The sequence below is a fragment of the Mesoplodon mirus genome, assembly GCF_964341445.2.
Source record: "Mesoplodon mirus genome assembly, chromosome: 2".
NCBI classification, from domain to species: domain Eukaryota; kingdom Metazoa; phylum Chordata; class Mammalia; order Artiodactyla; family Ziphiidae; genus Mesoplodon; species Mesoplodon mirus.
Genome location: NC_138977.1, coordinates 480,226 through 505,722, shown reverse-complemented (window position 1 = coordinate 505,722; position 25,497 = coordinate 480,226). Strand labels below are relative to the sequence as shown.

Genomic DNA, 25,497 nt, shown 5'->3' with positions numbered 1-25,497 from the left:
CAGAGGAAGTTCTATTTCATGCACAAATTGCTTGGCATATATTATTCATGGAGTCACCCAATGAAAACAATGAACTGTCAAATACAAAATAATCACTTTTATTCACTCACGGACTTGGTCTCCCAAATCTAATTATTATTTGGAGAATTTAGGAGAGTTTTAATCCAAGCCAGTAGAATGTTGATTTCTTTTTTTTTTTTTTTAACCAAATTCTTATTTGTATTGTTAGGACACCATTCTCCATGGATCTCTCAATGTTCCTGTGTGTCTTATGACAGAGGCACTAATTACTCTCTTATTCTGAGCTACCTTTTAGTGTTTATATACCAAACAGCCTTGAAAAGATAGCTCCAAAACAAAGAGCAGGCATATCTCTCTAAGCAAAGGGCGTGCGTGCATACCACCACTTACAGAAGATGAAGGTCCTTCTGCTCTAATGTAAACCACTCTGTGTGCAGCCATCTTTCTGGGCTTATTCATGTCTCCCTGTGGGAGTTGGGACAAGGGGAAATATGCTGATTCTCATGCCCCTTGCTACACCATGAGTAATAAAGTCCTTTGTCTCTGACCCAGGAATCTGGTGCCTTCCACCAGCATCCATGAACTGCTAATGAGTTGTGGTTAACTTGTTAGCTTGTAAATCAAGTAACATTTCAGACAATTAACAGTTCTTGATGAGGTGGTGCTGAGGCTGAGATGCTGACAGAGATATACAACTGAGAACAATCCTAACATTCTCCTCTTCCCTTTCACTTCAATAAATGGGAGTTAGGCCAAGAAAATGAAGCGATCCAACAATTTTTATGAGCTTTAAAACAATTTGTCATCTAGAAGAAAAAGTTTAGATTTATAAAATCTTTAGACTTATATTACTTTCTGTTGTAAATATTGTGTTCCAAATGGGCTTTGTGTGCACATGAGTGACCAATATCGACAGTGGAAACAGGCAGAACTCACAAATTCAGAAAACATTGTAGTCTCTGGGAGCATCTGAGTGGCAATGTAAATTAAAGAAGTTCTCTAGGACTAAGTCTTTACCTAAATCTCAGTTTTATCTAGTATATGATAGATAAACATACACTGATGTTTGTTAAACTGAATTAATTAAAAGCCATTTTGCTTAACTCAGTTCACACATGACACACATGACCAGTACACGGTTAAACATTTACAAAATTTGTCGTCTTGATTGATTAAAAAAAACTGGTTTCAGGATAAAGAGAGAGAGAAAAAAAAACAGTATTGTAGAACGACTTCACAAGGCTGGGAAAATGCAGTTATAAGGAAGGGCTTCCAGGACAAATATGATTTGACAATAGAACAATCAAGTTTCCCAAAGAGCATGAAACTCCTCTGAACCATTCTTATCACTTAACAACAGAGGAAGAGGGTGATGCTGTAAATAAACCCTATCTATGCATATGGATATACCTATGTTTCCCTCATATTTGAGAGCTAGACTCAACTATGCTATCTAGGCCTGTGGTTGTGACTGATAAGCTGGTATTCAACCAGCTGGGCTTGCCAGACCTGTGGTTTAGGACTTCAGCTCCTCCTGGCAGAGCCTTGTTTTTATTTGAAAATCTGCACTTTTGCTAGGAGTCTGACTACCTGCACTCAGAAAAGGTTCCTACAGGCTCCATTCCCAGCACCTAGTTGATGCACCCCAAACTGGTTTTGATAGGGACGAATAAAGGGACAAAGTAGGGAATTAAAGAGCTAATCCCACTAGGGAATTGTAAGTAAAGTAAAAAGTATGGGAGACCCCTGTAAATTAATGATCACTCAAGGAAGCATGTTTGCTTAACCACAAAACCAAGCAGGCTTGCTTAGCAACAAAACCATGCAACAGAAGCATGAGAGATACCCCAAAACAATAAAACAATGGTGACATGAGACTCACTTCCTGCCCAGTGAGCTCAGTAAGTCAATGATTCCTAGGACATGCTCCTCTGGGCACATTAAACACAAAAACATAAGGAAAGGGTGACATTATACTTAAATCTGAAATGATTTGCCATTTTTAGCACATGTTACCTCCTTTTTTCTCATTTCTGTTGTGCCATGACAGTCCCAGCTTCACCCTGTAGGGACAAGAAAACTCCCCTGCCCAATGTGGAGGAGGAACTGATAACGGAAGTGTGATGTCTACTAGACAAGAATGAGGAAAAAGGTGGTCTTTTCCCCCTCCCCTCTTTTCCTTTGATTATAAAACTGTAGCCTTGTTCTCAGGGTGCAGAACCCTCTCGCCCCCCTGCTGGTAAGCCTCACAAGCAACCTATTCTAATATATCACTTCTTATCTATCACTTTGCCTCTCACTGAATTCTTTCTGTGCTGAGACATAAAGAACTGGAGCTCCTCAGAGACCCCCTGAAACAGCACTTAGCTGTTTCAGCTTCTTTCGTCACGCTCCAATTAAGGCCCTCTACACAGCTTAGGACTTATAGCAAGTGTCTCACCTGATTGCAGCTGCTGTTTATTATTATTTTTCATTATAATTTATGCTAATAGATTTATTATTTTCTCCATTAATTTTTTATGCTTATAAACTGTCCACATCTCAGGTTCCTAGCCTATTTTTTAAACTGTATCCTTTACAAAAATATAATTTTTATATATACACAGAGATGTACATATATATAACAAGATATGTACAAATGTGTGCAATAAAAATTCCTGTGTACCTATCAAACAGATCAAGAAATAAAATTTAAAACCCTCTTTCATGCTTTCTTTGAATAAGTACTCATTTCTCCTATCAAAAGTAGTTAGTATCTTGATGTCTAACACTAGAGAGGAGTTTTGTCTTTTTTTGAACATCATGTGAATGGAATCAGACAGTATGTATTTTTGTGTGTGTCTGTTCTCCTTGAATCAGAATTTTTTTTATATTTGTGAGATTCATCCATATTATTGCATATAGGCATCGTTATAATTCACCCCCCTCCCACACATACCATGCTTTATACACTACTGTTTATAGACTGTTGTGTTGTTTCCAATATTTAGCCATTATGAATAAGATTTCAAAAATCATTTTTATGCATCTTTTAGGGCACATATGTACACCACTCTGTTGGATATATAACTAGGAGTAGAACTGCTGGGTATATTACATATATGTGACGTTTAATGTTATGTGTCAACTTGACTGGCCATGGGGTACTCCCACATTTAACATATTTCTGGGTGTGTCTGTGAGGGTATTTCTGGATGATATTACCATTTGAATCAGTAGACTCAATAAAGTAGATTGTCCTCCCCAATGTGGTGGGCATGATCTAATCCACTGAGGGTCTGAATAGAATGAAAATGGAAGGAAGGAGGAATTCCTGTCTCTTTGCTTCCTGTCTGCTTGAGTTGGGTCATTTCATCTCATCTGTGGCTCTCAGACTGGGATTTAAACCATCAGTAGCTCCCCTGATTCTCAGGCCTATGGACTTGGACTGAAGTACACTATTGGCTTTCTTGGGTCTCCAGCTTGCAGAAGACAGATTTTGGGACTTCTCAGCCTCTGTAATCATGTGAACCAATTCCTCATAGTAAATCAATCTCTACATATACATCTATATCTATATCTATATCTATATATCTATCATCTACACCCTCAAGGACACACACACACAAAAATATGTATATATGTCTTACTGGTTCTGTTTCTATGGAGAACCCTGACTAATACAATATGTGTGCTCAGTTTAATAGAAATGAATAAATACTTTTCTAAAGAAGTCGTGTTAATTGCAGTCCTACCAACAGTATACAACGGTTCCACTTCCTTGTCAGTAATCAATACTGTCAATTGTTTAATTTTCTTATGTCTATATAGTATCACATTGAACATTAATTTGCATTTATTTGAGGGCTGATGAGGTTTAATAACTTTTGATATAATATTTGGCCTTTTGCAATGTTGGTGTTGTGTCATTTTCTCTTTCCTTTCTTTCTGAAACTTCAATTACATATGTTAGATCCTTTGTTCCTGTGTTAACTTTGTTTTATGCTTTTTTCTGAATTTCCTATCCTTGTACTTCTCTGTACCCCAGTCTGTCCATTTTTTACTCTCTTATATTCTAATTTATTAATTTTTCTTCAACTGTTTCTAATCTGCTCTTAATGCCATTTATTGAGTTCTTGATCTCAGTTATGACAATTTTATTTTCAGAATATTGGCTGATTTCTTTTTTAAAAAATTTTATTGAAATATATTTTATCTACAATGTTGTGTTAGTTTCAGGTGTACAGCAAAGCCATTCAGATATATATATATATATATATATATATATATATATATATATATATATATATATATTCTTTTTAGATTATTTTCCATTATAAACTACTACAAGGTATTGAGTATAGTTCCCTGTGCTATACAACAGGTCCTTGTTTGTTATATACATATATATATAGTAGTGTACATATTTTAATCCCAAATTCCTAATTTATCGCTCCCACCCCTTTCCCCTTTGATAACTTTGCTAAGTTTATTTTCCATGTCTGTGAGTCTATTTCTATTTTAGAATTAAGTTCATTTGTATCATTTTTTAAGATTCCACAAATAAGCAATATCATATGATATTTGTCTTTGGCTTACTGCACTTAGTATGATAATCTCTAGGTCAATCCATGTTGCTGCATATGGCATTATTTCATTCTTTTTTATGGCTGAGTAATATTCCATTGTGTACATATGCCACATTTTCTTTATCCATTCATCTGTCAATGGATACTTAGGTCACTTCCACATCCTGGCTATTGTAAATAGTGCTGCTATGAACATTGGAGTGCATTTATATTTTTGGATTATAGTTTTGTCTGGATATATGTCCAGGAGTGTGATTGCTGGATCATATGGTAGCTCTATGTTTAGTTTTTTAAGGAACCTCCATACTATTCTCCATAGTGATTCCTTTTATTTTTGCCAGTTCTCTACTGAAATTCTCTTTCCTCTAATTTATTGAACAAATTAATCACAGTTGTTTTAAAGAGTGTGTCTTTGATAATCTCCAGAGGATATATTTCTATTTTCTCTTTTCCCTCACTCTCTCTCTTCTCTCTCTCTCTCTGTCTCTCTCTGTCTCTCTCTGTCTCTCTCTCTGTCTTTCTCATTCTCAGTTCCTTTTTGATCAAGTTGTCTAATCTCCTGTTAATTCTGGTAACATTTAATTAAATCCTGGAAAATTATAGAGATAATTTGAGGCTCTAGAAGATTATATTTTTCTCTAGCAAGAATTTACTTCTCCTTCTAAAAGGCAAATATATGTTACATTAATGCATCTAGCAAGTGAACTGATTTGAAGCACTTTGTGAAGCTTGTCCTTCTTCATTACTAGTTCTAGAGTATAGATTTTCTGGAGTTCCAGCCAAAAACCTGGTTGGTTGGCATAGCCCTTCCTCTGGGGCTTCCAATTTATATAAAAACAAACAATAAAAAAGAAACCAAAAAAAACCTAAAATGAAGCAAAAAGAATGCCCAATTAATTTTGAATTTTGAATTACTAATATTATGTGAGGCATATTATGCTAAAATTTTTTTGTTTGTTTTTTATCTGAAATTCAAAGCTAACTGGCATCTTGTATTTTATCTGGCAGCTTTGTTGGACCTGATCTTCAATTTCCCATTAGCTGACCCTGTGAGACTTTTGCAGCTTTTGCTCAGTTTCTCTTCTACCAATTTCTATTTAGCTTCTGCTTTGGAAATGGCAAACACCTCATGGTGAAATTTGGGGCTGAATACTGGGCTTACCACCAAGCTTCCTTTCTTTCTTAATCTTGATCTCTTAAGTTTTAACACAATTGTAACTGTGATGTTTTCTAGAAAATTTTGTTCTAGACACCAGTAATGAAATAGAAATCTTAGTTTGGCCAAGATTCAAACTTCAAATACACTTATTAAAGTTACTATTTTTGATTAATTGTTTCATTATTAATGGCAATATTAATACTACTAATAATAGAAGATAACATATTGAGCACATGATGTGTGCCTGGTAATATTTTAAGTGTTTTTCATAAATTGACTAATTCTCACTATTTGTATGCCCATTTTTCAGATAAAGTATTAAGTGCCTACGTGAGATGTTTGCTAATGTCTGAGAAGTACAACCACAGAGAAATTAGAAAACATTTACTGCTCTCAGCTGGAGCTTGCCACGGTGCCTAGTACTAAATTTTCACTCTATGAATAATAAATTATGGTCACTAGATAGTTTTCTATTCAGGTAGCACACATCCCATTAGTTGTTTGAATTTATTGGCCTTGGTAATGCCTACCTCATTCAGAATCTTAGTCTTTAAACAGCATTATATTTTGGTTGGTGGGTTTCCCCAGACAATTTCAGAACCGTGTTTTTTCAAACCCTGTTTTAACAGCAGTAGACCAATACCCCAAACACATGAAAGTTATTTACTCTGGTTGAAGAAAATTAGAGTTAAACAACCACTCAATTAATCTTTCCCTCTCTCCACTGTGGACTGAGAATCATCTAGAAATCTCTAGGACTCTGGGACAGCACATATTTTTGAAAAATGTCTACTGTCAGTCCAACCTGATTGGTCCAGAAATTTCATGATAGTAAAATATGATTCCAGCTCACGGGCATAGCTGATTGATCAGGACTGGGAACCTGATGCAAGCAGAACCTAACTCTCCTCCAGTGTTTGGAAAAATAAGCTGAGGAAAGAGCTGAGCTTTTAGGCATAAAGGAACTAATTCTCAGTCCTATCACAGATAACTTGGATTTTTCTCAGGAGCTTCCTGCTTGGAAACATTGATTCTTTACTTATTTCTACTGAGGGAAATAACCAGAAATTTATTATGAAGTCTCTCAGATGGTAAGCCTTTTGGAGGGCCCAAGCCATGTGCTTTTGCCACGAGGCACCCTCTGCAGCAATGATCGTAGTTGTACCCATGTTTGTTGAGGACAGAGCAAGACCCTGGAAGAAGGTGAATCTGCACAGCTCAATTATAGGAGCAACTGTTCTAAATTCAGAAATTCTAACTCATCAGTGTACTAGGTCTCTGGTTCTTCAGTTAACTTCAGAGGGTGTCATGCAATCTCTCTGGTCAGAAAGAAAAAAAGATTTTCTTTTGTGTTTATTTAAAATGTAGAAAAGAGATGACACAGAAACAAATAGAAAGTAGTACAGGTTCACAAGTACAAAAAGTAAAAACATCTGACTAAAACAAAGAAAGATAGATGAGGGTGAGATAATTTTTATAAGAACTATAAAAAGAGTGGAAATCTTTATCTTCTGAGGGAAATGGAGGCTCAGTCCAATATATATATATTTTTCTCCAAGAAAGTCTGGTAGCTGAAAAGGAAGGAAAGAAAGAAAGACGAGATGAAGAGTGACAGAGGGGGAAAGGAGGGAGTGAAGGTTTTTAGAATCTACAAGTTTCACTTGTAGCATGCAGATACTTGAGAAATCATCAAAGCAGAGGTGACTTGAAGTAACAGATGATTCAAGCACAATCGTTTCAACAGAACAGTGATATCATCAAAGTAGGAGAGAGTAAAAATCAGTACAAGGATAGCAACTCTGCTCTTCATCCTAAAAGTCATTTTGGGCACATAGGGCCAAAAATGCTGAAGGCAGAGCTGTGTAGATTGCATATGGATGAATTTGGCTGTGTCAGTAAGCCAGTTTCATTTATATGAGGTATTTTGATGGCAATGAGCATGGATTTGGAGCTAGAGATCTGAATTTAAAACCCAACTTTCTGAATGTGTTTTCTTATTTGTAATATGTAAATAATAAAGTTTATCTAGTGACATTTTTTTACATCTGGTAGGTATAAACCAAGGTAACCAAAACCATGAATCTGTCCCTGAAGAAAAATTCCCTGGAAGGGCTGGATCTCTCATGCTATATGAAGTGGGGTCCCATTCTCTCTGCTGGTAATGGGGACATCAAACCCAATGTTCCATGGTCATTAAAAGACCCCATTTCAAATATTATTAAGAGAACCTATAAAATAAAATACAGGAATATACATAAAATGAAACAGAAACAGACTCAACAAACTAGTGGATACCTGTGGAGAGAAGGAAGGGGGAGGGTCAAGACAGGGATATGAGATTAAGAGATATTGGTTTTAACATTTCACAGAAAACCCCGAATGAACTTTTTGGTCAACCCAATACAAACTACTATGTATAAAATAGATAAGCAACAAGGATCTATTGTACAGCACAGGGAAATACAGTTATTATTTTGTAATAACTTCAAATGGAAGTTATTTATAATCTATAAAAATATTGAATCACTATGTTGTACACCTGAAACTAATATAGTATTGTAAATCACACTTCAGTTAAAAAAATAACAAATAAATTTTAAAATAAAAAAAAATTAAAAAGAGATTCTGACTGAAAAATTTTCATATGTGAAGTACCTTTGTTCTGCAGCGTTCAAAAATTGGATATAAATAAAGATGACAGAATCTATCAAAATGAAACAGTGTAGACAAATCTGTGCATAATGCTCCTTGTTTTTTCATGCTTTTCTCTTTTTTTGTGGTTCAATCAATATTTTTGTAGATTATACTCTATTTAAAGTTATTACAAAATAATGGCTGTGTTATTCCCTGTGTTCATGCTTTTCTATTCCTTACTCAACAGAGCATTTTAAAGTGAACTACACCCAAACAGTACAATTTCAGGTCACAGAGGCCAAGAAAAACAACTCTTTAAACAGGAGAGTGCCACTTTAAAAAAATGTTACATAGGGGAAAGAATAATTCTACTTGAAAAACTCAGAAATAAGGCCAAAAGAATATAAATATATTTCCTCAGGCAGACTCTGTAGGCACATTATTTATTTTACTTATTCTTTCACAAGGTAAGGAAGTCAGCCAAAGAAGAGATTTGCTTTATTTTTCAACTTAAGGACTATGTATACATTAAAATGGACATACTGCTGTCTTCTTTGAAGAATTCTGGTATGATTATCATGGAGTGGTGTCCTGTCGACCAAATAGCCTTTGTTGTATTTGTTTTCTGCAGTTGATTTCTCCACCCCACCTATATTTTAAGTAGAAATGTTGATGCCGCTTTTGTGCCTGCAGAGCCCTCCAGTCATTGGATGGGAGTATGAAAATTCAAGGATATTAACTTAAAAGTTTAAGATTCTGCAGCCCCTTCATTTCTCAAATTTGTTTCTGGCATGAGACAGCAACAGATTCTCCACTGTTGCAGTAGGAGACAAAGGAAATTGCTTTTTAGCTCTTCTCTGTTGCCTAGAGTCACTTCCCAGACTGTTGATATCCAATTTGGATTGTTCTGTAAGCAATCCAAATGTCAATCAAATAATAATTTATACAGTGACATATATTAGGATAGACATGGAAGAGAAGAAGCTGATGCCAAAGAAATAGCTACAAAGCTGATTATTATAGTTATAAAAGTCATCTTGGGTACTAGGACCCAAAACGCTGAGGGCAGAGCTATGGAACACTGTACTTGGATCAATATACTTGCTTCAATTAACCAATTGCATTTATAAGAGTCACTTTGGTTATTGTGGTTTCTTCTCTAACTCATCCTGCAAATATTGAAACATGGTTTGGAACTAAGGTCCCAATGAAAAGAAGAATATTTTGACTGGCATGACTAGCTATCTTGTAATACAAAATCAGAGAACACCAGAATAATAAACAAAGTTGGGTGAAATTCCATACAGTCTATAGTAGAAATAATATTAAAAGTATCAACTTACTGGCAAGACCAGGATGGTACATGCCTGTACCTTTCCCTCATGTGCTTTCATGTTCTTTGCTTTTTTTCTCCTATTACCTGTACACTGTGAGGTTCTCCACAATCAAAGAGGTCTACGATCAGATAAATTTGGGAAACCGAATATTGTCAACTTTTTCCACAGCTATTTGACCATAAAATACTTGATTTTTTTATCATATAACATTTATATGAATAGTAAAGTGGGAGAATCATCTTCTGTTAAATTAAAGTAGTAATCAAGAGCTACAGATATTAAAATGTTTCTTTCCCTACTTTATTGGATATGTGGTCAAAATATTCAACGTTACATTCTGTCTGCTGGTGAGATGAGAACTCCAATAACAGTGTTAAACACTTACTAATCCAGTGTCTCTTTCCTGCCAAGTTCCTCCAGGTCTTGGAGTTTGTGTGTCTTGAGAGCTTCCTCCTCTCCTCCCCTGGTGCAGCCCTCCTGCCCACAGCTCTCACTAAGGCAGAAGGTGAGACACCCAGCATTTTGATGTCACCTCATTCTTTAATCCAGGGATCAAAAGTTGGCTTTGAAGACCTGAAAGTAAATAGTATATGTATTTTAATAATAATGGTATCTAGTATTCATTTATTTGTTCATCTATACATTCACTCTTTTTTCTAACATTTTGCTATGATTTATCTTTTGCCCATCTCTATCTACGGCCTCCTGCTCCTTTCAAGTCACAGTTTTGTAAAATTCCTGTATAAACATGTATGTATTAGTTAAGGTACTACTAACTGCAGTAACAGGCAAACCCTCAAATCTTATCCATCAATCCACTACAAGATTATGTCTCCATTCGTGAAGTTCAAAGTAGCTGTTACGATTCAGTCTCCTTCCATTTTGTTCTCCATGATCTTCATCTGGCCTCCAAAGTCTATGCAGAGAGGAAAAAGTGTGAAGGATCACACTTGGGAGATTTCATAGGCCAGGTGGTAAAGAGGCACAAATCACTTCTGCTCTTCTTCCATGGGCTAGAGTGCAGTCACACAGCCCACCCAACTGTAAGAAAGATCAGGGAAGACAGTCAAGCTATTTTCCAGCCCTGACTGAGAGCTATTGAAACACTGGCACTGAGTTTCTCTAACCTGAGGAGGGCTGGGAAGACTGCATTTCAATTGTTTTGGGAGAAATTTCAAGCTGCTGGCTGAATTAAAATGAAAGGTGAAATATTGTATCTTACCAATGCTCTTATATGTTTCTCTAAGAACAGAGATTCTTAACAAAAAGAATTTACCAAGAAGACAAATTTGACAAGTAACAAAAAAATTACTATGTGAGAATGATTCCAGTTAGGTAGGAAGATGAATAATGGAGAAAAGCCAAATATTCATGAAGTATACACAATTCTCTAAAGGAATCATCTTTTTTTTTTTTTTTTTTTTTTGCGGTATGCGGGCCTCTCACTGTTGTGGCCTCTCCCGTTGCGGAGCACAGGCTCCGGATGCGCAGGCCCAGCGGCCATGGCTCACGGGCCCAGCCGCTCCGCGGCATATGGGATCCTCCCAGACCGGGGCACGAACCCGTATCCCCTGCATCGGCAGGCGGACTCTCAACCACTGCGCCACCAGGGAGGCCCTAAAGGAATCATCTTTATACAAACAGTGAGCACACTATACTTTCATCTCGTTAAAAATTTAATGGGCAGTTTAGACTTTTTTAAGCTTTGTCTTATCATTTTTATCACAAAACCTAACTTCTAAACCAGCTCCCTGAGAGCAATAAATTTCAAAACCTTCTCAAATGTGACATTCCATTTGCTACACATGCTATATTGCATTCGTAGGAGAAAATTTCATAATAAGCCCCAAAGATTTAATATTCTTATTATAAGAAAAAAGTTTTCAAAGTCACCACCATTTGAATATCCAAAACTTTCTCTAGATCCAAAGAAATAAAATAAAAACCTGATATGATGATAAATATCATCATTAAACAAAAGATATGCAGAGTAAAGTGTTCTCTTACCTCACTATAACTGACAGTATTAAAAACAATAATCAAATAAGAAAATGGAGGTTTGGGTTTTCAAGAAAATGTACTTTTTACTCAACGTCCAGATTGATTTTAATAACTGTTGATGCAGTTGCTTTCAACAGAATTTATGGTTCAAGTATGAAAATTGCTTTTAAAAAATAATGGTACACACAGGACTTCTGTCTCATATTTTCCTTGGCTATTTCTTCTAGCTTCCACTTATTCCCAAATTTCTACCAATTTCTTCCAAATTCCTTCCACATTTCTGTTTCCAGACCTTTTGGTTAAAAAACAATAAATCTTCCTCCAGCAAATATCCTCATATTCTATGCTCAAACATAAATGTGTAAAAAAAAATGATTAGAAGAAAGGCAGAGTATATGTGAGTCCTTATAGTATACTGACTAAATTGGATTATGCTCTTTCTATTTTTTTTTTCTTAGTCTGTCTATTACTTGGGCCATACAAAAGCCAAAACATTTTATTTCCAGGTCTCTTGGCTTTTACACGTTTGATCACTATGTTTTGTCCACTTGCGTGGACAGTGTTAGAAATATTTAAGATCAAGTTGTAATGCTGACTCCTCTCTGCTCCTACCAGCCACTCTGGCTTCTGCAGAAGACCAGTGCTATCGCTAAGAAACTTACCCTCAGACCTGACAATTGATACTATTGCTGGTTAATTTTTTTGACCAGGATTAATCTGTGTGATCCATATTGAAAAAAAAATAAATTCTTGTGGGAAGGCTAACCCTTCAAAGAGTTGGAGAAACAAGCAGCTCATTTTATTCTTCCTTTCATGACAAGAAAGTGGGGGTCACAATACTCATATCAGACGAAATAGACTTTAAAACAAAGACTATAAAGAAAGTTAAAGAAGGGCACTACATAATTATAAAAAGGATCAATACAAGGAGAAGATATTATTCATTTCAAGCTTGAGTATGAAGAATGTTTGTTTTCTGTATCTATTTGTGTCCTCTGCTTCTTCTTGCTAGATAAACTTTTCAAGACAAGACCAAAATTTGATATTTTTTATCATGAATTCTGAACACAGGTATAATGCTAATGATCATTTATATAATGGTAATTGTCTAAACAGCATATATTAATTAGGAATTCAATTTTCAGGTCATATTTGACTTGTCAGAAGAACATAGGGGTTGCTATTCTTACTTATCTTTTGAGATCCAAAAGGAAATGGAATTTACCAGTTGCAGGTGCATCCCTTCAGGAATAAGTGGCTTAAAATTGAGAAATGACTAGCATTTTATATGTGAGAGATTTTAAATGATGTGAATGTTAAAGAAAAGGTTGTAAAGATATAGTATCCAAACATAGCAGTAATCCATGAGGGAAAAATGATTGAAAGAAATTAGTAACTGTAAATTATTTTAGAAAATGTTCAGTTCCCATTGTAATGAACAAAATATTAAATATCCATAGTACAATGCTCATTTATGAACTGTAATCAGCATTCTATAAAAGTGTTGTGAAATGATCAGAACATGTTAATTACCTAATTAAATACAAATTTGACTAAAATAAAGTACAGCATGTTAACCTAAGTTTAATTTAGATCAATTTACATGTAATTACTTTAAGTTGAAAGGAGCTTTCACCAAATACAGATTTTACAAATCATTTATGCACTCGTTCATTTACTACACAAAGATATTTTTTACATGAGGTCAATGTTCTAAGTTTTCTTTGATTTATCTATGAACACCCGCTATGTACCAGACACTGTGCCAGTGGTGGCTGATACAGGGCAGTTTAAACAAAGGAAGGAAGTAACTAGCCCGTTCTGGACCTTCAGATCTCTGCCCAAATGTTCCTCCTCAACCCCCTCCCCCCGACTGCCCTATCTAAGTTAGTTTCCACAGTAATTGCTATGTCATAGTTTGTATGCTTCCTTTGTAGGACTTATCACCACTAGTTTATTTGTTTGTCTACTTATATATTAGACTTCTATGCTCCACAATGTAAACTTTATGAAGGCTTACATGTCTTGTTTGTAAACATATTAGCTACTCAACTAATGCATGGAAGAGACATTCATTAGTTAAGGTAGTATGACTTGATGGCTTAAGGTAAATAGGAGCTTTTCTCTTAGTGATATAAAGTACAGTTAGAGTGAAACCACCAGCCAGTCTATAAGAACTAAATCATGTACACCTATCTAGATGCAAGAATACATATTAATACATATTATGGAGATGTATATTAACACTTTCTAGTGGTACACACTAACACATGTCATGCAGAACTATAGCCTGAATGTATGTGTCCTCCTCCCAATTCATATGTTAAAACCCAACCCTTTGGGAGGTGCTTGGGTCATGATAGTGGAACCCTCATTAATGGTATGAGCACCCTTATGAAAGAAACCCCAAAGAGCTTCCTCACCCTTTCCAGCATGTGTGGATACAGCCAAAAAGATGGACACCTATAACCCAGGAAGTGAGCCCTTGTCAGACACCAAATCTTCTGGCATCTTGATCTTGGACTTCCCAGCAACCAGACTGTGAGAAATAAGTTTCTGGTGTCTATAAACCGCCCAGTCTATGGGATTTTTGTTATAGCAGCTCAAAAGGACTAAGACATATAAGTATACATATTAACACACATTACAAAGGTACTTATTAATGCATAATGTTATGGAGGCTCATGCTAGCACACCATAGGAGTACACATTAGCATATTATGGAGGTACATGTTAACACATTATGGATGTCTGTGTTAACACACTATAAAGGTACGTGGTAATGTGTTATGAAGGTACATGTTAACACACGTTACAGAGGCACGCATTAAAGTGCATTAAGGGGTAGAGGCTAACACAGTTATGGAAGTACATGTTAGCATATGTTATGGAGGCAAATGTTGACACACAGCATGGAGGTATATGTTAACACATGTGCTTGAGTTTATTAATACATGTTATGGAAGTACATGCTAACACATGTCATGGAGGCACATGTTAACACATGTTATGGAAGTACATATTAAGAGCTGAGGAAGCACTGGGGATGGATCAACTAACTTTACTTAAGAATGAGTAAATGATGTTTGACTTGGGTATTATATGACAAATTAAAGTTTTCCAGGTAAAAAAATATTCAATATAGAACATAAAGCTGAAGATAAGCTAAAGGGCTAAAAGTGTGATAAAAACTATAAAATAAAGGGCTTGTAGACCTAACATCTCAGGTCTGAAAGAGAGGCCATCACAGCTCTGCTTGTGGATAGGATCACTTCCAAGTTGCTGTTAATGAGCCAACCAAAATCTATGTCACATTTTGTTTCCCTTCAATTTTTTAAAAAGACCCTCTTTATAACTATTGCAATCCCTTCTCTTTTTTTTGTCTAGATGTGGCACAAAACCTGCAAATCTGGATATGGAGGGAAGGATCGTTGGGGAATCATGGAAGTAGTACTGGTCAATTTTAGTCCTCAAGGCTTGATTGGGAAGCACGCTGGCTGCCTGGAGAGGAGCTGGGGAGAGAAGCGGCAGGATGGTCATAGCATGAAAAAGGCAGTGGTGGTGGTTATGAAGTCAAGACACAGGGGTCTTTCTGGGAGCCCTGTTTCTTTCAGGGTAAAAGATGAAGTCACTTCTGGTGAGCAGACAGCCTCTACAGAGGGTGCAATCATGCTTCCGGGAGAGGAGGATAAGCTGCCCTTGTCCACCTGTGCTACATTGGCCATGAATGAATAAATGAGTGCTAGTACTTTAAATGATAACTGGGACTTTTCAGAATTTATAGCTTTGTTAGATAATCTTCAGATTAAATATATGCAGTTTTTCATATTGAGTACACCTCAGCCTGTACCAGTATCTTGAGAGTGCATTTAACTGAAGAACATTAGGCTTCCTATAGTGGTTTGTTGATTGAGTTGAAACACTCAAACAGTGACCTCAGTCCTTGTGTTAGAAGAGATTTGTCACAAGTTTTACATATATGTCAAACATAATCCCAACTTCTAAGGTACAGTTACAGTATACCAATCAGGCAACCCATAAGTATTTTTTGAATGCATACTCGTCATTCATTTGTTTATTCACTGAATTTTTTTTTCAAATTCTAGTCATGTGTCTGTATTTTGTTTGTTTGTTTGTTTAGCACTTTGCCAGGTTTAATAAGCATAGAAAGTGGTCCTTAAAGAGGATTCATTCTAATGACTTTGGCATACTTATTGACACATAGAGTTAGTAATTACAGAATTTTTAGCCAGATTGTATTTGTGAGCTGGTACAGAACCAGTACAGAAGGCATTTCAGCGTCCCTCTTACAGCAAATAATGCACAGTGATCCTCTAACACCCAAAGCTTCCAGGAAGGAGGGTATACCATGAGTGGCTTTGAAGTTAATGAAAGTCTAATAAATTTTGGATTTTGGTAGAAACATTTCTATTGAATATATATAGTAATGCTACATATTGGTGTAATGTAAAAGTGAACTCAGTCAGAAAAAATATTTTACAATTATAAAGTGTTCCTTAAATTTACTATGAATGCACTGAATGTGTTTTTTGAGGTAAACACTTATGTTACTCCTGAAATAACATAAAGAGGGGGTACACCTGGTTCGGCAAAATGTATCAATTACTGAAGGACATTTTTTTCTACTCTGAATAGGTTCATCATAGAGTTCTGAAATTTTAATTGACTTTGGTGTTTGATATGCCTTTGAGCAAATCAGAACCCTATTGCCTACGGTATATTGATATTTCTTTCACAGAGAAATTTACTAAAAATGATAAAAAGAAAGAACTCCTCTATGACTTAAGCTAAATGTTAGAGCAGCTCACTGTTCCTTTCTGTCTGACAGTGCACAGTACTGCCAGCCACCTTCCTGGCCTGTATAATACAACCAGACACATGTGGGTGTGCTCCTCAATCACTGTTCCTTGCTCACAGTTTTAGCTCAGCATTGTACGCTGTAGATATCCTTGCTCTCAGTGAATGTCTCCCTCTTTTGCTTTGCCTTTGTCATTAGTCTGAAAACTTGGAACAACTTATCTGACTATGATCTTTAGTTTCTCTTCAAGATTGTGATTTTTAGATTTGTTACTTGTGACCTGCTCAGGTAAACATTCCACCTGAACTTCTCCACCCCTGAGAGACCTTCTCTTTACCTCTTTCTCACATTTCTCACCTGGTGAGAAGACCCTGGGCAAATTTTCCCTTTGCAGTGTAATTTGACTTTGCTAGTGGGTAGAACATGGCTGTTATCAATTGCTGTTAAGAATTTTAGGTTTCCTTATTATGGAAATAATAAAAGATAAGTTAATTAAGTGATATTTAAAGTTCAATTATTTTTAAAAAAGGAGAAGACATCAATACTTATATCTTTGAGCTCTGTTTAAAAGAGTTTTGATGAATATGGAAGACCACCATGATTTTTCAGGGTACAGTGACACCAAGTATACATCTCTTCAGGTTCTTAGCTAAGTCCACTTTCCACCACCTTATCACTTCCACATTCTCAACTACATTATGGCTGTGATTAAATGATCTCCTACATATGAAGTACAATTGTAAAACTGAGCTCTCTGTTTGTTCCTTCTGGGTTTGCCACCAAGGAAGTTATTCAAGATACATATCAAATCTCCTGGATTGAGATGAACTGGCATGAAATATGATCTGAGAACCATGAGGGATCTACCAGTATCTTTGTGTCACTGCAGTCTCATGGAGAGGCTTTTGTGAGTCCCTGTGGGCCAAGAGCTAGAGGTATGAGAAACAGTAGCTGCATGGTCACAGATGCTGTCAACCCCTCCTTCCTCTGCGTGTCAGCTGTCTCCTTGGCAACACATTTTCTCTCTTGCCTTTGGAAATGGTTATTGAGTAGAAACAATTTGGGTTGTTATAGCAATGAAGATGACTAAAACCAAGGCCAAGAGATAACTGCTTTCCTCCCCAGTAGGAAAAGAGCTCTCCCATGAATGTACATTAGTCATTAGTTGAGTATTCCCCTCATACTTGATGGCTTTATAGGGACCCTCATGCTGAAGTCCCATAAGCTGGGTTTGAAAATACCTTGGAAACCCAAGTGAATTCTGCCAGGAAAAGGACAATTCAAAATTCATTATAAGAACCAATTCTAAGAAAAAATTCAAGAAGTATGGCCCACTTTCTAATTTGTTTCCTGTTAAACTGAAGGAACTATAAACTTATTAGCTACCCTTTAGAAAATGGAACAGTGTAGCACCACAATTATGTCACAATTTTAAAAGAACACAAGTTTGGAGAGACACTGTAAATATTAAATTTTAATTACTGATAAATAATGTACCGAGTCAAAGAAAGGTTTTTCTTGGAGACTTGAAAGTAAAAGGAGGAAATGTATTCAAGTAGATAATCATTTATGTAATCCTTGCCAGCTATGAGTGCAAATGAGATGACACCAATATTTTCCTGGCCTCTGAATTCACCTGGTAATGCAGCATTTTTATCATCACTTAAAATCTCTCATAGGATTACTGTTAAGCATCTGTGGGGATGTCACACATGAGACCATGAATGTGTTGTACACCAGGTTCTGCTTTGACCCTTCCCAGATGCCCATTTCCCTCCACAGCCCATGAGGGCATCTCACATTAGTTTAAATTTTCATATTTTTTTTAACTTTAAAAAATATTTTTATGTAATAAAAAGTGAAAGTCCTTGTCCAGCCATCCTGGTGGGTCACCTGTGTCTCTCACACAGATCACTCAAGTTAATGGGGAAGAAAGAACAGGGGGCCCAAGTCTGAGGTTATAAATAACAGAAAATAAAAGATCTTCCATCTCCAGTGGGGGGATAGATGAGAGGATGCGAGAGCAAATTGGGCTGGGGATGGTCAGGGGCGGAGCAGAAACCCCCCACCCCTGCTGGACCCTGGCCCTGCCCACTTTGAGGCCCTTCCCATTCAAGGTGCTTGGCAGGAATTCCACAGCTCCCCACCCCCCGAGTGTGGGGGAGGGGGCTTAGGGGCTGGGGGGCTGGGACTGCTCCGAGCTGCTGGGGGAAGAGACATAGATCACTCTTACCTGCACTCATGGAGGTCTCAGGTCACAGCCAGGACAATCTTCAGTTCCATGGGGGGTGGAAGCGGAGCTGTCGGGAGGGATGAGATTGAGCTGGTTGGAGGGGAGAGAGAAGAGAGCAGGCACATGAGAACCCAAGCAGCTGTCCCTTCATCCACTGCTGTCCAGTGCGGGGTGTGGGGGAGTGTTGATAGGCCCGGCCTCCTCGAGGTGTCTCATGGTGCTGTCAGAAGCACAGATCAATCGCCGTTTCCCAGTGAACCAGAGCTCTTCCTCATGTGCCCAGCTCAGCCCCCCACATCCCAGCCTGACCCTGTCTGCTGTGCTGACCTTACCTTGGCTAAGTCAGGAGAGAGTTGGGTTCACTGAGAGCTGAGGATGCAGTGGGGAGGGGGGCTGCTGGATCACAACTGAGGGAAGATGGAAGGAAGCAAAGAACAGAGCCAGGAGCAAGCCCCTGGTGGCAGCGACTGTGGCTTCTGCTCACCCTACATCACAAACAGGTGCAGGTCGGCAGGTGCCCTGTGCAACAGCCCTGCCTCCAAGACCCCTCACTCTTCACCCAGAGCCCATGCATCCTGCCCTACCTGCGGTGCATCAGCCAAATTCCTCCAGCTAATGAGAACTCATGAATCCTGTCATCAGCTTCTCCCAGAAGTCTAGGTGCCTGGCCAGGCTGTTCACCTTGGGAGTGTCCGATGTAGGGGTAGGGTGAGGGTATGGAAGCTGAGAATGCAGGAACCCGTCTGGGACATTGCACCTTGAGGGGAGCCCGCATGGCTCTGGGGTGGGTACAGCAGCATCATCTGGGGCAGGTGGGGAGTCCCAGGGTGAGGAGGCTGGGCTGCTGTGATTCCAGTTTGGACATGGGCGTGGGTAACATGGGCCATATTGGTGACACCATGGGGCAACTGCTTGTGGGCATGGATGGAATACACAGCAGCTGGTTTGGGGAAGCTGCTCTGACAGGACTGGGCAGAAGGTCCCAGTGGCAGAGAGGGCGGTGTACCTGTCAGGACCCCTGGGTGGTACAGGTTCTTCTATGGCTATACACTTCCCAGGTGTGGGGACTGCCCCACCTGGTGCTGGATGGGACCAGGGTCCACATGCTGGGACTGCAGTTGGCTCCCAATGGTGGCTGGTTGCAGCTGGTGTGCATGGAGCTACATGGCATGGTGCAGATAGGACTGGTGAACAGTGGCATGAAGGGCGTGGTGGGTGGGCTGCTCTGCAGAAGTGTACTGAGGGGTGAAGGGTGACACAATGGCCTGGGGATGGCTCCCCGACGTCAGCATGCATGGGTTGGTCTGAAGCATGGGGGCAAACACTGGCTGTGAGGGGTAGGGGGCCATGGGCTGCATCATGGTGGGCTGGCCTGGGAACTGCTGTGGGTTGTAGGGGATGCAGGAAGAATAAGGTGTGGCAGCCACCAGAGGTGGGGCAGAAGCGGTGACGGTGGCCTGCATCATCAGAGAGGCTGAAGCTGGCTGGTGTTTGTCCGAGTGCTGGGAGGGCAGGGAGCCTTTTGCTCCCTGGTACTTGTCCTGCTGTCCAGGCATTGAGTTGGACTACAGGATTTGTGTCCTGAGGTGCCTGAACAGCTGGTCCCATGTGTATCTGAGATATGTAGGAAATGTACTGGGGGCTTTATAGCCCACTCTGACCTGCTGTCAGCACCAGGATGGAGGGCGTTGAATGAGTCCGGGGCCCAGAAGAAGTTGGAGTACTGGTTGATTTATTAACAGATAGCAGGGTCTTAGTGGGATTGAACTCCTTGGCCTTAGGGTTCTGTGTTGACTTCTTCACTTGTTCAGCAACAGGGACCTCATCCTTGTCATCTCTTTGGCTTGGGCAAGGTGGCGAGGGCTGATCCCGCCCCTTGGTGCCTCCTGCTGGTGGCAGGGGTAGTTCATCCTCCTTAAGCAATACGGATTCTAAAAGGAAGAAACAGCCCCCAAGGAGTCTGAAGCCAAAAGACCTCCTTCTCCTTCCCTTTGGCCTTCTTCTTTAGGATCTGGGGAGGGAAAGGATCCAGGCTGGTCTCAGGGGAGCTACTGGGCTGAAACTTAAACTGGGCCCCAAACTTTCTCAGTTCTTCCAGTTGAAAGCATTTCTGTTTGTTCTGAAGGCCAGGGACTTTCCCAGCTACCCAGGACAGCTCCTGGAACTGCAGCATTCTCTCAGGTTACTTGGCCAGGAGTTCTTTTACATCTGTGGGGGACAGTGAGATCTTTGGAGAAGCTGGGGAAATGGAGCCTACTCCAGGATCCCCAACTGATGACGTCACGGGGATGGAAGCTGAAGAGGTCGGTACTGCTGAGCAGATAGGAGGCTCAGGACAGGAAACTGAGACTGGGGCAGGGGCAGCTGACTTGGGAGAGCACAGGGGGTACATCCAGCCCACTGCAGGAGCAGGTGGAACAGAAGCTTCTCCAGAAGGCCTGTTGCTGGGGGAAGACATAGTCTTGGTACCTCTCAGAGGCCACTGTGCCTTAGGGGACATGCGGGAAGGACCTCCATTGATACTGCATGTCTCAGAACCTGGGCTAGGGCTGCTATTGTCAAGATGGTGAAGGCCAAGAGGTGGCAAAGCGCTAAGGCCAGGCCAGCTGGCACGAGAACTACCGCATCAAACTCATCCCCTGGGACATTCCTGAACTCGATGTGGTAGAGGGATATACTTTCCCTCTCTAGATGCCAAGCCAGGGCTCTCTCGTCCTGAACCCCGTTGCTGAACTGCACTGTTCTCCTCCTCGGTGCACCCTTCATCATTCTCCATGGCGATCCGCAGGCAGCACTGGGGGCTCGATTCAGTCTCTCAAGTCAACTGGGCTGCACACAGCTCCCGCTGATGAAATTCTTCTGAGTTGTCCTTCTCTAAGGGACAAGAAGAAAGATTACTGTCATAGGCGGGCTTTACACAGTAGTTCTCTTCATTGAACTTGAACATTTCATTGGGGTCCCATCCATTGAACATGTCAGAATCCAGGTCATAGTCATCGCTGTTGCTGTCGCCCCCCTCCAAACACTGAAGCATCTTCTCTTTGTGCTCCCCACTCACTTTCGAGTTCATGGCAATTGCTGAATCAGTGAACTTTAGTAGCATAATTGAAGTCAACATTTTGGAAGTGGACAAGCACGACATCACTTGACTTAAATACCATGGTGTCCACAATGTCTTCCTGACGAGGGCCACCTGCTGGTTCCGATGCTTTCTGGTGCACAGCGTCTATGGCCAGTTCGAACTTTGAGCTCAGCATCTTGAAGGTACCTTCACAGGTGGTACCATTCTTCATCTTTACATCACAAGTGGAGCCCACAACAGTTGTAAGGAAATGCAGCATTCTGGAATTGCTGTCACCCTCAAACACCAGTGACTGTGGGGTGCCTTTCCTGTGCTTTGTACCCTGGTGCTGTCGATGGCTGCTGCCCGGGCCTCTCCTGATATTTCTGCTGTGGTGGCGGTGGCTGCAGCGCCAAGATGCCCTCGGCTCCGGCGGAGCCCGCTCCCAGCAGCAGCTGCAGGCCCCAGGCAAGGGGAAGTGGATGCGGGAGGCCCTGGGTAGCCGAGGTGGAGGCCAGGGGGCCCCAGGAGGCCGCTGTTGGGATGGCTGGTGCTCTTGGGAGGCCAGCGGGCCACGGCCTCTTGCGTGGGGGCGGCTGCTGGGGCTCGAGGTCTGTTGTGGTGGCTGAGGCTTCAACTTGAGGGCAGCGTCTGGAAGGGGCAGTAGGGGAAAGGGAGGAAGAGAGGAGGCCTGGGCTGGGCCCCTGCTGGAGAGCGTGGGAAGCGAGGGGGACTGGGAAGCTTGGGCCCCACCGCTGCTGGTGGGCGGCGGCGAGCCCCGCGGTGTTGGGAGCTCCATTCCTTTAATTCTGGATAATTTTATCTCACCATAACACATTATTATGACTCAAAGCGTTTTATTGACCACCCTAACAAAACATGTATGTAAGTTGAAATTTAATTTTTGCACATGACCATATGACCTAGGGACCAATAGATTTCTTTCAAATTAAGAAACCCCAAAGGAAGCAGATGATCAGCCCGGAGGAGGCATGGTTTCACATCCAGCAGGCAACATGAGAATTTCTGCGCTATGCTTGTACAATCTGATGTCTCTGGTACTTGGCCAAAAACCAACTGTCATCCATCAGGGGCATCCTCCCTCTGAACAAATAAAACTAAACATAGCAGGTGACCACTATGATCAGCAAGCATCGTTTACCCGAGTAATTGTGCCTATAAGCACTTAAGGAAGATGCATGTTGAAGGGACTTACAGAGGTTACTGTTGACTGTCAGAGACAAACCAGCGATGCAGAGAAAAAAATGTTGAAGAGATTAAGATGCAGAGTTCATGGGGATAACTTTGGCACTCAAGGGATCTCTGGAACTGAAAGATTTCAAGTAGAGTTAAGCAAACATGCTTTATACATCACATACAGTGGCAGAGATAAATTGTCAACAATTAGAAAATAACGTTGGTGCCTGATTTTAATAAGGCTACTGCTGAGGATATCTCTAACACATGTCCTAGCTGCCAATGGCATGATCCTTACAAAACTATAAAAGTAGGAAGTAAAAAGGAGGTAAAGTCCTAAAGCCCCTTTGAACATCCCCAAATGGATTTTATACAAATGCCCCAAGCAATGAGCTAAGATTGTGTTCCAGTTATTATTTACTTTTTCTTAGGGTGAATCAAGGGCTTTCCTTGATTCACCCTAAGAAAAAGTAAATAATAACTGGAACTATGGTCCTAAAAGTGGTAATAGTCCTCCTCCTTCTTCTATTAATAATAATAATAATAATAATAATAATAATAATAATAATAATAATAATAATAGCTTGACTCTATTTTCCTGACTGGGGTGTGGTGGAAGTCAAGAAATTCAGTTATCTCTCCATTGACATACGCACATATTTCACTGGCATTGCTATTATTTAACTCTGTAAATGTTCACCTTTTATTCAGAAACTTCACTGTCTTTTTCATCCAAAATCATGAGGAAAAGTAGAGAGAATCAATGGAATCCTAAAATTATTATGAGCAAAGCTCTCAGAAATCCTTGAAATTTCAAGACCTAAAGTATTACCAATTAGACTTGACTGGAACAAGACCAACTCCCTCCAGGACCCACAAGTTGTCTCCTCCCAAGTTAATGATAAGCCTTTCCATGTGTTTGGGAATTTCATTTCCAATGTCAGATTCTACCTATTGTAAACTGATATGATTAAATAATACAAGGGGCTCATATCCAGCTTTATTGCCAACAGATTCAAGATCCGTTATAGAACAGTCACCCTGCATGATCTGAAGCCTGAAAAGCTGGTCTTCAGGGAAAGATATCAGAGAACTCTGCTCTTGAACCATAATGGAAAGAACATTATGATGTACTATTAACAATTGACACAGGAGCAAAACTCCAAGATGGTCATTAGATTCAGGTTTCTTAATTAAGAAGACATACACCATTTCCTCTAGAGCACTGGAGGTCCAGTCCATCAGTAGTCTGTAAACTGACAGCTACATGGGTGAACAGTATCCTCCCAAGACTCTGGTCAAGTTGGTTACTGCAGACATAGACTGTTTTTGTCCAAGGCAGCAGAACATAATTTTATGATTCCCTGGTACAATTTTTCTTTGCTTACTTCTAGTCTTGGTTATTATTATTGTACTTTGACACCCTCTGTTAACTGAATGAAGGTTTTTCAACTTATTCTCCATTATTTATATTCTGTTATATTTTTACTCCCTAAGGTCTTCCGCCCCTTAAGGAAAAACAAACTGTCTTGCTCATTTGTCTCTTAGATACTGTGGTAGTTAATTTTATGTATCAACTTTACTGGATCAGGGAATGCCCAGGTATCTGGTGAAACTATTTCTGGGTGTTGTCTGTGAGGGTGTTTCTAGATGAGATTAGTATTTGAGCTGGTGGGCTCAGTAAAGTAAGTTGCCCTCTCTAACTGGTGGGCATCATCCAATGTGTTAAGGGCCTGAATAAAACAAAAAGGTGGAAGAAGGAGGCATTTGCCCCTTTTTCCTGCCTCATTGCTGCTAAGCTAGGACATCTCATCTCATCTTTTCCTGCCTTCAGGCTGGCATTTACACTATTGGCTTCTCTGATTCTCAGGCCTTCAGGCTTGGACTGAACTACACCACTGACCTCCTGGGTCTGCGGCTCGTGGATCATGGGCCTCCTGAGCCTCTATAACTGCATGACCCAGTTCCTCATAATAGATCTTCTTTCATATCCTATTGGTTCTATTTCTCTGTAGGACCCTGACTAATACAGCTATGATTCTGAACTTAATTCATTACTATACTTGTCTTCTTCTATCTGATTCTGCTGACAGAAAAATGTAATAGTTATTCCTTTTAACATTTCAGAAGATAGATTTCATCTTATAGGCCCCTTATCATTATTAAATTTCAATCACATAATGCATTCCAAACCTCAGCCTTGTGAAAAGTGGACCTTGGCTCCACATCGGCAAAATGAGTTTTCTCAGGTCATCACAACCCTGTCAACAAAACCTACCACACCAGGAATGGGAACTAATATTGGAGCTGTCATAGCTATAATCATCAGTCTGTTCTCTTCAGAGCTGTTTACTTTAAAGGAACAATGACTGGCTCACTACAGTTGATATAAACACTATGCATATTCCCAATAGTATCTGTGCCCCTTTCAGGTACTTCTGCTCTGGAAGCTCCACAAACTAGGTTA

The 25,497-nt window shown here is 39.8% G+C and overlaps 1 pseudogene across 1 annotated transcript; it reads right to left on the bottom strand.

The window, feature by feature from the left end:
* Window positions 1-18,789: 18,789 nt before the first annotated feature.
* Window positions 18,790-22,632, bottom strand: LOC309798699 (ataxin-2-like protein; annotated as a pseudogene). The gene is made up of 2 exons: window positions 19,400-22,632; window positions 18,790-18,839 (listed from the first exon to the last, which is right to left on the bottom strand). The product of its transcript is annotated as an ataxin-2-like protein (transcript).
* Window positions 22,633-25,497: the final 2,865 nt, after the last annotated feature.